This window comes from Solanum tuberosum, unplaced genomic scaffold (assembly GCF_000226075.1).
Source record: "Solanum tuberosum cultivar DM 1-3 516 R44 unplaced genomic scaffold, SolTub_3.0 scf00435, whole genome shotgun sequence".
NCBI classification, from domain to species: Eukaryota; Viridiplantae; Streptophyta; class Magnoliopsida; order Solanales; family Solanaceae; genus Solanum; species Solanum tuberosum.
The window spans coordinates 358,826-372,090 of record NW_006239382.1 but is presented as its reverse complement, the minus strand read 5'-3'; positions in this window follow the sequence as shown (position 1 = coordinate 372,090).

Below are 13,265 nucleotides of genomic sequence, written 5' to 3'. Positions count from 1 at the left end.
CATGATGAATTGGGCACACAACTCACTTTTAGTACTGCTTTCCATCCACAGATGGACGGACAGTCGGAGAGGACTATTCAAGTGTTAGAGGACATGTTGAGGGCATGTGTGATGGATATTGGAGGGCATTGGTATAAGTTCTTACCTTTGTGTGAATTCTCCTATAATAATAGTTACCACTCCAGCATTGATATGACACCATTTGAGACACTTTTTGGGAGGGGATGTAGATAACTCATAGGGTGGTTCGAGGTTAGAGATGTGAAACCTTAGGAGGTTGATTTAGTGAAGGATGCTCAAGATAAGGTGAGGAGTATTCAAACTACGCTTTTAGCAGCCCAGAGTAGGCAGAAGAAGTATGCAGACCATAAGGTAAGAGACATGACATTCCACACTAGTCAGAATGTTCTTCTTAAGGTATCATTTATGAAAGGGGTGAAGAGATTTGGCAAGAAAGGCAAGCTAAGTCCGCGATATATTGGTCCCTTTGAGGTTCTTGAATGCGTATGGCCAGTGGATTATAGATTGGATTTGCCTCCTAACCTATCGGTAGTTCATCCGGTATTCCATGGTCCATGTTGAAGAAATATCATGGTGACGACGATTACATCATTAAATGGGACTCAATTTTGTTAGATAAAGACCTCTAATATGAGGTGGAACCGATTAAAATTCTTGATTGTGATGTGCGTAAGCTGAGGACCAAGGAGATTAAGTCCGTGAAAGTTCAATGGAACTTTTGTGGGCGGATCCCTAGTGGTGGATCAGGGGTACCAAATCCTGCGATGTTCTATTGGTTGAGTGGGAAGATTGGAAAGATTTGGTTATTTCAAATGACATAATTGGTGTTATCTTGGAGTTGTTAAAAGTATTTTAGTGGTTCTACATGTACCACCTTGCTTATGAGAGTTCATAGAAGAGCTACCATGTGTAATTATGGTTGTCCGACAATCTTAATATTCATCTAGTCGTCAAGGTCATGTATTTATTATGTGTGGTTGAATGTGGGGATCATTGAATCCAATTCTACTGTTCTTAAGAGGTAATCACAATTACTAAATCTAACATTTTGATAGTGTTGTTAGAAGGTTGGTATGCTTGGACATATCCCTCGATGAGTATTTGAGGTCTAAAGATCAAATTGTTATAACTTAAGCTCATGGGAATTTGGGTTGTGAGATGGAGATGTTGATAAGAACCATTATTGTTTGGGTATTATGATTGTGTGTTGGTTGGTTCATGTTCAATTCTAATTGTGGCGAGTTTGGACTTAGGATTTTATCATGGTTTTGTGAAAAAAGATTTATCCCGATGTTGTGTCAAAGTCCTTGATAACATGTTGCAGACATGTGAATGATCAACTTTGGTGGTTATAGGGAATAATTTTTTTGTTAGTTAAGTGCACATACAACAATAATTATCACTCGAGTATTGTGATGACTTCATTGAGGCATTGTATGGAAGGATGTGTAGGTATTCAATTGGTTGGTTTGGAGACGAAGATTATATCATAAAGTGAGACTTAGTTGTGTTAGACAAGACCTTCTGTATGAAGAAGAACTAGTTGAAATTCTTGATCGTGATGTCCGGAAGCTAAGGGCATGCTAGACAAGTATCCCTTGTTGTTCAGTGATTCAAGTACTACCCTACCCTTACTTTAGCCAGTCTTCCCTAGTTGATCACTCGGGGACGAGTGATGGGTAAATTAATATCTATTGTAACGACCTAATTCTGTCGTTAGGGAAAAGCCAATGGGAAAAGAATTGGGGTCAGAAAGCTTTTTGGTAGCAACTTGGAATTTCCTAACCTAGTCCAGATTTGGACGAAATCGGACTCAGTAAGGTCTATAGAAATCTAGTAACGAATGAGAGATCTAATTATGAATTTAATTACATGAATGGATAGCTACGACATTAAGGAACCCTTACGACTGTACGAAATCAAATTCGGGTGAGTAGAACTCCCAAAAATGATCGTAGCGTGAACATGTGGTTTTTGAAGGTCAATGGGTGAAGATGTGTTGTGAAATGGGGGCTTGGAATTCAAATTCCAACTTTCTATCTCCATGCATGCCGTAGCAGGATGGCTGCCGCTGTAGCGGGACATATGCGACTTAAGTTGGAAATAAACCTCAAAAAACATTTTATTCTGCACTTTTCGACTTTGAGAGCTAAGGAACGACCCCATGTGTGTTCTTGATGGGTTTGCACCATTCTTGAGGCTAAAGGTAAGGTTTTTAAGCCCCGAATCCATGTTTCGATCCGTAGAACTTAGTTTATTGGGTAATTATCGATGGGGGAGGGTTTTGATCTGGGAATTATGGTGGAAAAATCCCTAATCTGGGTATAAGGATCATGGGTTTGGTCTAGGGTTATTGAGTTCGTTATAATTCAGATAATTAGACCTTTGATTTTTGATCCTTGTGTATAAATTGTTGTTTGTTGATTTTGAACAAGCGGAACAAATTCGGAAAAAAGGAAGATTCAAGTGCCTTAGGGGACTCAAGCTTGGATTCAAGGTAAGTGATGGTTGTGATTTCATGTTTTGCATGATGTATGTTAGTAATTGCTTCATTGTAAGGCATACATGTATGTGAATGAAGCCTATTGATCACAGCTAATGTAAATGAGTATGAACGAAGAACTACATCCCATGAATCACCTATTGTTGTATGATTGTGAGAATATACATTGTGATTGTGATTGTGGTTTGTTGAATGGGCGGGTGTCACGATCCGACACACTAACTAGGATCGGTTGCCACGTTTTGGCATTAACATGGGAGTGGTTGCCACGTTTCGGCATTAACATGGGAGTGGTTGCCACGTTCCGGCATAAACATGGGATCGGTTGCCACGTTCCAGCATAAATATTGGATCGGGTACCACATACTGGTACGCTAACAGTTTGGGTATGGGTTCCATGAGAGGACCATTGAATTGGGTTCCATGAGAGAACCATTGATTGTTATATCTGCTCGACATAACTGTATATCTTTTGAATGTGGAATCATGCATTGCTCCTTAAATGATAATCGATGTGTGTGTGTGTGTATATATATATATATATATATATATATTCTGTGCATGTATATGTTTACCTTGTTGTAATTCTGATATATGTTGTGCTTACTGGAATAGCCGGGTGATCCTACTAGTACACTGTATTTGTGTACTGATACTGCACTTTCTTGTTCTTTGTTGAGTACAGGGCATCTTCAGGCGGCTATTGATAGACCTCAGTTAGGTGACTATTAAGCGTGATCGGATTCAAGGGTGAACCAGTTCTTTCATGCTGCCATGGATCTTTCTTGTTTAAGTCCACTCTTTCCAGACTCAGACTATTTGTTTAAGGTGTTGTACCCCTTGTTCTTAGATTTGTCGTTAGTAGAGTTTTGGTACCATGACTTTCAGGTTCTAGGGGTTGAATTTTCGGATTAGTTTGGTTAGTTATTTGTTGAAACCTTTGGAGTTTATGGGGACTCCATATTTATTGTCATTTAAACCCGCTTCCGTAACTTTAAATGCCTTAGTTTTGATTTAGTTATGTAGTTTTTGGTTAAGTTGTTTGGTTTGGGTTGTAGTAATGGTTCTCCCACCGGAGGGTTAGTGTGGGTGCCAATCACGACGGTTTGGGTCGTGACACTTTCTACATTAAAATTAAGTCCAGGATTTGATTTCAAATATATCTTTCCACTACACAAATCATTTTAATATTAGAAATATTCATAACAAATCTAACAATGCTAATTTGTTCTTCGCTTAACTCTAGTCAAATATATTGTCATGTATATCATTATTCAATCCGATAATTTTAAAATTTCAGCTCTAAAATCACATGCAAATAATAATTTCTTCGAGTAATCCTACATGTAGCTAAATAACTCCTTGTATTGAGAATCTTTCCTACTAAGACATGTAAAAAATTAACGATGCTTTTAATTTCTTTTCATGATTCGTTATCTACGGTTACAGTGAAAATCCAACTTATTGTGTGCCCACTTGAAATCTTAACTATCATCAAAACTTTATACTTTTTTTTCTAACAGTTCATAACCTAACAATAATTTAGAGGGTTGTATAGAGTTATTTGAGTGAGGAATTTGTTTCAGTATTTTTTTCTTGTACTGAAATTGAAAATTCTAACAGACTCTAAGTACTTGAGTAATTTTTTTTTCCATTTGGAGACTCTTAAGTCTTGGCTTTCATATTTCTAACATTACATTACAATTCAAGAGATTTTTTCTAAATTGAGTTGTAAATAATAGACTAATAAAGTTATAGTCATGTCCGTAATTTTATCTTAATTTCACCTAACTTTCATATGAAATTCACCTCGTAATTCTTTACAGTGAAGTAAGAGATAAAGTAAAAAAATATTTAATTTATATGATGAAACACTTATTAAGTATGGCCCCTCAGTTCTTTTCTTTTGTGTTTTGAGGATCAATTTATATTAATTTTGATTAATATTTTAAGGTATATAATTTTATTTAAATTAAATTGATTTTCTAAATACAAAATATGAAAATATTTCTAGCGTAATAGGAATAATTATTATTTGCAAGATAACCAATTAATTCCTATCTCTAAGAGTAAAATGAGTAATGCTTTTTTATTCGGAGAGTCTTTGAGTTAATTCCTTGAATGGTTATTTCTGTTTATGAAATTGTTAATATTTTTTAATAGTTTTTTAGAATTATACAATCACTCAACTGTTATATTACTATTTTCAAAATTTACTAAATATTACAAAAGATTACTTCTCTCCTAGTTGACATTCCATGCCACATTAAATATTTTATTCAATTCAGATTTGAAATTCTTAATTATTAGGAGAAAAGAAAAATAAAATATTACCAATCTAGAAGAATTTTTTATTATTTGATAACACATACTTTGTAAACAAATTAAAAAAAAACATATGCTTTTACATACATAAAGCCTGATAATATTATAATATAGAGAGCAATAATATTCATTTGAAAAAGAAAAAAACAATATCTTTTAACTTGATAGAATTAAATAACAAGCAAATCAATGGAAAAAATAAGATCACAAGTCCAAACTTAGTAATAAGTATTGAAATATTTTTATTTATTTTAGCATAAGTATAGGCTTTCTACATAAATATTAATGACATTAATTCCATCCTCTGTTGGAGCTCCATGAATTTCCAAATATCTCCAACTATTTTTTTCAACATAATAAAAGTTACAAAATAAAATACTATTTTTCATCGCAATAAATATAATCTCTCCATCACGAGAATCATAGAATCCTTGAGGTGGACAATAATTTGGTTTCGATATATCTTCCACATCTTTCCATTGCGGAGGAATGTGAATGCCATGACTCTTCCATTTTTCTTTTTTAGAATTTTCTAAAATCCACAAATCATTTTAACCTGTGAAACATCCCCAACAGTCTAGCAATGCTATTTTTCCCTTCACTTCAATCAAATCATAATAAAATATATTGTCACATATATCATTATCCAATTCAATAACTCTGAAATTTTCAGCTCTTACATCAAATGCAACTATTGATTTCTTCGAGTAATCCATCATATAGTTAACTCCTTTAATAGAGTAACTTTTTATACTAAAACATGGGGAAAAAATGAAACATACCTTCAATTTTTCTCCATGATTTGTCTATGCTTAAAGTGAAAATAAAATTATGTACATGCCCACGTGAATTATCAACCTACATCAAAACTTTGTACCTTTTTTCTACGGGTTCATAGCCTAGTGAATAGTAATATGAAGATTCAATTGAGTGAGAATTTTTTCTATGATAAGGAAGTAGTACCATTTTTCTCGTACTAGGATTGAAAATTCTAACAGGCTCCTTGTCGTACGTCCAGATGCAGTATGAACCATTAACGCACGGTCCATTGAAATATTGATCGTGACAATCAAAAGTCCATCTAGATGTATTTCCTTCTTCGTTTAGATCTTCAGCTTTTCCCATAAGGAATTTTGTTCCACCGTTGTGAGTCATAGAGCGTAGGTGATGGACACGAGTAAAATCTGAATCCAACACAAGGACATCAAAAAATTTGGAAATGCACCTAAAGCCATAGGATATTTCAACAATTAGTTCTTTAGGAAGAGTAGGAATTCTTCTTATAGGTATCATATTTGTATCCTAAGTGGAGGCTGAAGACTGAGTAAGTCAAACTAAAGTCTTTGCAAACTTTTATAAGTAGGCTAAATTTTCCTCATTAAATATTTTATTTGGCTTTATTATATACTTGTATTAAAACATTCGCGTTGGATTAAATTTATATTAAGTTGATCTGATTCAAATAATTTTTTTATTTTTTTGACTTGACTTAATAGGAAATTTAATTAAGTAAATAAGATTTTAAAATTATGTATATATATATATGGTGATAATTAAGGATATGTATAATTTACTAAAATGCAATTTTAGTTAATATACCATATGAAAAAGTCCAAATTAAAGATCACTTGTTGAAAAAGAAAAAAAAAAATTCTTTTTGAAACAGACTAAAAAGGATTATAAGATAAATTAATTAAAATTAAAAAATAATTAAATTTATATATTCACAACTATACAAATTAATTATTTATCTATAAGAGCAAATGAATAATATTTTTTCTATTTGTGTGGACTCTCTTGAGTCTTGCCTCTCTACAAAGATTAGCCAGCTCACATATATCAAACATTATATATAAGTAATGTTCTGATTGAGTTAATTTATTAAATAGTTATTTATATTTTGAAAATTGTCTATTAATTAAAATTATATTTGCTTTTTTATAACTATAAAAATCACTCAATTATTTTTTTTTCCTCAAAAATGCTAAACAAAAAAAAATTATTCTCTTTTAGTTGACATGCCATGTCACATTAAACACTTTATTCAATTCAAATTTGAAAAGAGAAATAATATAAAATAATACCTTTTGATAAGAATTATTTTATGATCTTTTTTTAAAAGATCATTTGAGAACATATTCATTGACATGCATAAAGCCTAATATAAAAGAAAGAAAAATAATATTTGGTTCATTTGAAACAACTCGAAAAAGAGAGAGAGACAAAAGCAGTGTTATTAACTTTATAAAATTAAATACGAAGCAAATCATTTTATTTTATTTTAAAAAAGGCCACAAGTCCAAACTTTAATTTGTTGAAAAGCAATGTAATTTTTTTAGCATAAGTAGACGCTTTCGACATTAAAATTAAGTCCAAACTTTTATTTCAAATATATCTTTCCACTACACAAATCATTTTGATCATATAAATATTCATAACAAATCTAACAATGCTAATTTGTTCCTCACTTCTATCAAATTGTATTAAAATATTTTGTAATCTATATCATTACTCAATCCAACAATTCTAATTTTTCAGCTCTAAAATTTAAATGCAAATAATAATTTCTTCAAGTAATCCAACATGTAGCTAAATAACTCCTTGTATTGAGAAACTCTTCCTACTAAAACATGTAAAAAATCAACGATGCTTTTAATCTCATTTCATGATTCATTGTCTATGCTTAAAGTGAGATTTCAACTTCTTGTGTGCCCACTTGAAATCTTAACTATCATCAAAACTTTGTACTTTTTTTTCCTAATGGTTCATAACCTAGTGAATAGTAATTTAGAGGGTTGTACAGAGTTATCTGAGTAAGGAATTTGTTTTAGCAAGTGTCGTATTTTTTTTTCGTGTACAGAAGTTAAAAATTCTAACAAACTCTAAGTACCTGTGTAATTTTTATTTTTTTTCCATTTGGAGACTCTCAAGTCTTTGGCTTTCATATTTTAAACATTACATCACAATTCAAGAGATCTTTTCTAAATTGAGTTTTTTTTTTGGTAACAAAGATTATATATATATTATATAGTAGCATAGGTTACATATGACCCAGAGGCCACATAATCACACCTAGTAGTGTGATTTGTTACATTAGAGTGCAAAACACTTAGGTTTACTTAGATTATTACTAGTAGTTATAGAGACCCATTTCTTCACTGAGGTGCCTTCTTTATCAGTTTCTAGTTTCTAGCTTCTGTAGCATTGCAGGAGTTGGTGTTGGCAAAATACATATATTATGGCAGATAGTATCCTTGGGTCGCCAAAAATACAACTACTTTGTTTCCTTGGCAAAAGTTATGCCGTAGTACTGGATTCCCCAACTTCCTCAATAGTTGCCTGCAAGATAAGATAATCGAGTGAAAAATAGGTTGAGGTTTATATTACCTCTGTTGCATCAGTTTCTACTTCAAGAGGGACGAAGTTGTTTGTGGCAGCCATGAGTAGTCCCTCATGAAGAGCCATAATTTCAGCCATAGTGTGATTAATGGCGTGGATTTTTTTAACAAAGCCAATGACCCAGTTTCCCACAGTGTTTCTAATTACTCCTCCTATGCCGCCCAGATTTGAAGATTTCTTAAAAGCCCCATCAATGTTTAGTTTGTAGTGGTTTAGAGTGGGTTGGAACCATCTAATATCAATTTCTTTGTATGTTTCCTTTTCCAAGTTAGTGTAAGTTGAAAATTTATATTCCTGGGCTCTCATAGAGATGATGTGGAGTTTGATGGGAATATTGGAAAGGTTAAAGGAGTTATGGTTCCTGGTAATCCAGATGTGACAGAGAGAAAAGGGGTAAAACTCCACCCAGTTTATATGTTTGGTGGGAAGGGGAATATTGAGATTATTGACGTTGTGAAGCCAGTGCTCATGGTGATTTCTAACAAAGTGGAGGTTTAGGCCCATGTCCAACCAGAATTCTTTTGCAATACTACAGTCAAAGAAAATGTGAGTAGGGATCTCTTCTCCTTGGTGACAGACAGAACAATTTGCGTCAATCGGGATGCCAACGTCGTGGAGATAGGATTTGGTGGGGAGCTTGTTATGGGAACACAACCAAAGAAAGAATTTGATTTTATTAAGAGTTTTAAGCGACCAGATCCAATAAAAATTGTAGTTACTGGGAAGGTTTATTTTCGGCTTAAAAAGTTGGTAAGTGGAATTGGTAGTAAAAAGACCATTTGAATTAAGGGACAAGTAGGGAATGTTAGGGCTTGAGGGGTCGTTTGAAGGGGAGGTTAAGCTAGCCAAGGCGATGGTGTCATTGTGAAAAGTCAGGATGAGTCGACTCCAGTCCCAAGTATGCCAATTCCATAGGTCGGCAACTTTAAAGTTGCTTTCTTGAAAGGGGAGAGGCCCATGAACAAGAGATCGGAGGGGGTTGGAGTTTGGGATCCATCGAGAAGTCCAGAGATTGATGAATTTTCCCATACCCAGTTTCCACACTAAACCTTGGGAGCAGATTCTACTACCCTTAAGGCTGTTCTTCCAAATGAAGGCATGGGAAGATTTGGGGGAATTGGGCTTATACTTGCCTGCAAATGCTTTTTCCCAAATGGAGTGGGGGTGAGAGAGCTTCCTCCATGTCAGATTAGTGAGTTGGGCCATGTTTTTATCAGCTGCCGTATGAATACCGAGCCCTCCTAGACTGATGGGAAAGGTGATAGTATTCCAACCAACATAATGCATTTTCTTTTTAGTAGTGGTAGTACCCCAAATGAAATCGCGTTGGATTTTATCTATGTCATGGCAAGTTTTTTTGGGTAGGGACAAGTATTGCATGGAATTAGCCGTGATAGCGTTGAGCGTAGACCTAGCTGAAGTGGTACGGCCAGTAAGGTTGAGAAAATTAAGTATCTAGTTAGATAGTCTACAATTCATATTGTCAAGGATGTATTGAAAGTCATGGCTTTTGGGATTTTTATGAAATATGGGAAAACCCAAGTGCTTGCCAAAGCTATTCGAGCTTTTGATGCCAAGGATATGGAGAATCTCCTCACGAAAGGAAGGGGTACAATTGTTGGAGAAAATGGCTTTTGATTTGGTGTAATTTATCTTTTGCCCTGAAAGATGACAAAAGATGGACAAGTAATGATGAATATTGTTTACAGATTTGGTGTTTGCTTTTCCCATGATCGTTAAATCATCAGCAAAGAATAGGTGGGAAAAAAGAGGACCATCCCTACTGAGAGTGATTGGATCCCAATTTAAGGTGTCCACCTGGTGGGATATAAATTTTGAAAGGAGTTCAATTCTAAGAATAAAGATGTAGGGCGAGATAGGATTGCCTTGATGGATACCTCTTGAGGGGCAGAAATAGTCAATAGTCGAACCATTTACAAGGATAGCAATTTTACTAGAACTGATGCAACTCATAATGAGTTTAGTAATATTTGGTGGAAATTTAAAATAGAAGAGGGTTCTAAAAACAAAAGACCATTCTAGACGATCAAACACTTTCTCTAAGTTTATTTTGAGCAAGAACTGGCCCTGCTTGCCTCTTTTTTTATTTATGTGGGAGATAATTTCTTGAATGGTCATAGCATTATCACTAGCTCGACGACCCTTTAGGAAACTAAATTGGAAAGGGCCAACAAGCTTGTCTAGAAAAGGCTTTATACGATTCACAATGATCTTAGAAATGATCTTATAGATGGTATTACAGAGACCAATGGGTCGAATTTTTTTTAGATTGTTCGCATTGGGGAATTTGGGGATGAGGCAGAGGGAAGTGTTGTTTATGGGTTTTGGAATGGAGTGCGATTGAAAAATTTGTGACTGAAGAACTGACCATAGACCAATGCTTTTGGTAAAAATATGGGTGGATCCCGTCAGGGCCAGGGGCCTTAAAGGGTTTAAAGGAGAAGACGACACGAGTGGTTTCTTGATCTTGGAGGGGCATGTCAAGCGGCGAGAGGTCGAGGTTATGGAAACTAGGCGTAGCATTGGAAATATTTTTAAGTTCAGTACAACGAAGACTAGTCATGAACATAGACTCGAAGTACTGCTTGGTATGTAAAATGATCTCAGTACAGTCAGTATTCCAATTACGAGAATCGTCTTGAAAGAAAGAGATCCTATTTTCCTTCTCCTATTGGATACAGAGATGTGGTAAAATTTTGTGTTTGCATCTCCGTTATTAAGCCAGTTGATCCTAGAGCGAATCTTCCAGTAATCCTCTTCCATTTTAAGGATGTTGTTATACTCTCGAGTAAGCGTACTTTCAAGATTTTGGAGAAAAGAACTATAGGCGTAGCTTGAGGAATTTTGGATGCCCGACAGCCTAGTAAGAAGGATTCTTTTTTGTTTAAAAATGTTGCCAAAATGGTTCTTTGTCCAAGCAGTAATTTTGTCTTTAAAAATATGCTTTGCCTCTACGTAGGAATGGTTATGCCAACACTGGTGGACTATGTTTTTGAAATCAGGGTGGCGATACCAGAAGCTCTCCAATCGGAAAGGTTTAACTCGAGGACGAACAAAAAGATTGAAGAGGTTAATTTGAAGAGGATTGTGATCAGAGTGAGTTTTAGGGAGGTGAGTGACAGAGGAATTAGGGTAATAATCCAACCAATTAGAGTTGATAAAGCAACAATCAAGTCTCTCTAGTATAAGACTATGACTCCTTTCCGGAAGATTGGACCAAGTATATCTACTGCCCTTAAAGCCTAGATCTAAAAGCTGACAACAATTAACACAATTTTTAAAGTCGGAACTATTCTTACGACTATACGATACACCACCCCATTTATCTTTTTGACTAAGGATGTCATTGAAATCTCCAGCAACTAACCAAGGACTACGAGTGGTTTAGACAAGGAGTATAAACTATCCCATAAGAGCTTGCGATTTGCTACTAGATTGCTAGCATAGATAATGCTCAAAGTACAAGAGATATGGTTAGGGATGACCTGAATCATTGCATGAAGCTCCTGAGTAGATTGACGAATGTGAGTCACGGTAACCATGCTAGAGACCCATAAGAAGAGCAATCCCACCGGAGTTACCAACAAAAGGTACCTCAAGGTAGTCATCAAAGCCGAACTCATTTTTTATGTTTAGTGGTATTTCATTTTTTTCTCAAGAAGGACAACCATGCAAGGGTTGTGAGTGTTAATGTGTTCCCTAAAGTTCCTTTTGACATTGTCTCTGTTGGCCCCACGAGTATTCCAGACAATAAAGCAAGTAGGCTTATTCATTGGAAACGAGTTGGTTTTTATTTTATTTCCATTTGGAGACTCTCAAGTCTTGGCTTTCATATTTCAAACATTAAAATTCAAGAAATCTTTTCTAAATTGAGTTGTAAATAATAGACTAATAAAGTTATAGTCATGTCTGTATTTTTATCTTAATTTCACTTCGCTTTTATCTAGAACTCACTTCGTAATTTTTTGCAGTGACAGAAGAGATAACGTAAAAAATAATAATGTATACAATCAAATGCTTACTAAGTATGGTCCCTCGGTTCTTTTCTTTTGTGTTTTGAGAATTAAATTACATTAATTTTGATTAATATTTTAAGATATATATTTTTATTTAAATTAAATTAATTTTTTAAATACAAAATATGAGAATATTTATGGAGGAATAAGAGTAATTATTATTTGCAAGATAACCAATTAATTCTCTCTTTGAGAGTAAATGAGTAATGTCTTTTCATTCAGAGAGTCTTTGAGTTAATTCCTTGAATAGTTATTTATGTTTATGAAATTATCAATTATTTTTTTTACATTTTTTAAAAATTGTAAAATCACTCAAACTGTTATTTTTATTATTATTATTTTTCAAAATATATTGTATATTACAAAAGATTTCTTCTCTCCTAATTGACATTTCATGTCACATTAAATATTTTATTCAATTCAAATTTGAAATTCTTAACTATTAGACAAAAAGAAAAATATAAAATATTACCATTCTAGAAGAATTTTTTTATGCTTTTTATTATTTGATAACACATACTTTATAAACAATTTTTTTTAAAAAAACATATGGTTTGACATAGATAAAGCCTAATAATATCATAGAGAGAAATAATATTCATTTGGAGCGACTCAAAAAGAAAAGAAAAATAAGATCATAAGTCAAAACTTAGTAATAAGTTGAAATATTTTTATTTATTATTTTAGCATAAGTAGAGGCCTTCTACATAAATATTAATGCCATTAATTCCATCCTCTATTGGAGCTCCGTGAATTTCCAAATGTCTCCAACTACTTTTCTCAACATCATAAAAGTAACAAAATAAAATATTATTTTTCACCGCAATAAATATAATTTCGCCATTACGAGAATTGAAGAATCCTTGAGGAGGTCCATATTTTGGTTTCAATAGATCTTCTACATCTTTCCACTACGAAGGAATGTTAATGTCATGACTCTTTCATTCTTCTTTTATAGAATTTTCTGAAATCCATAAATC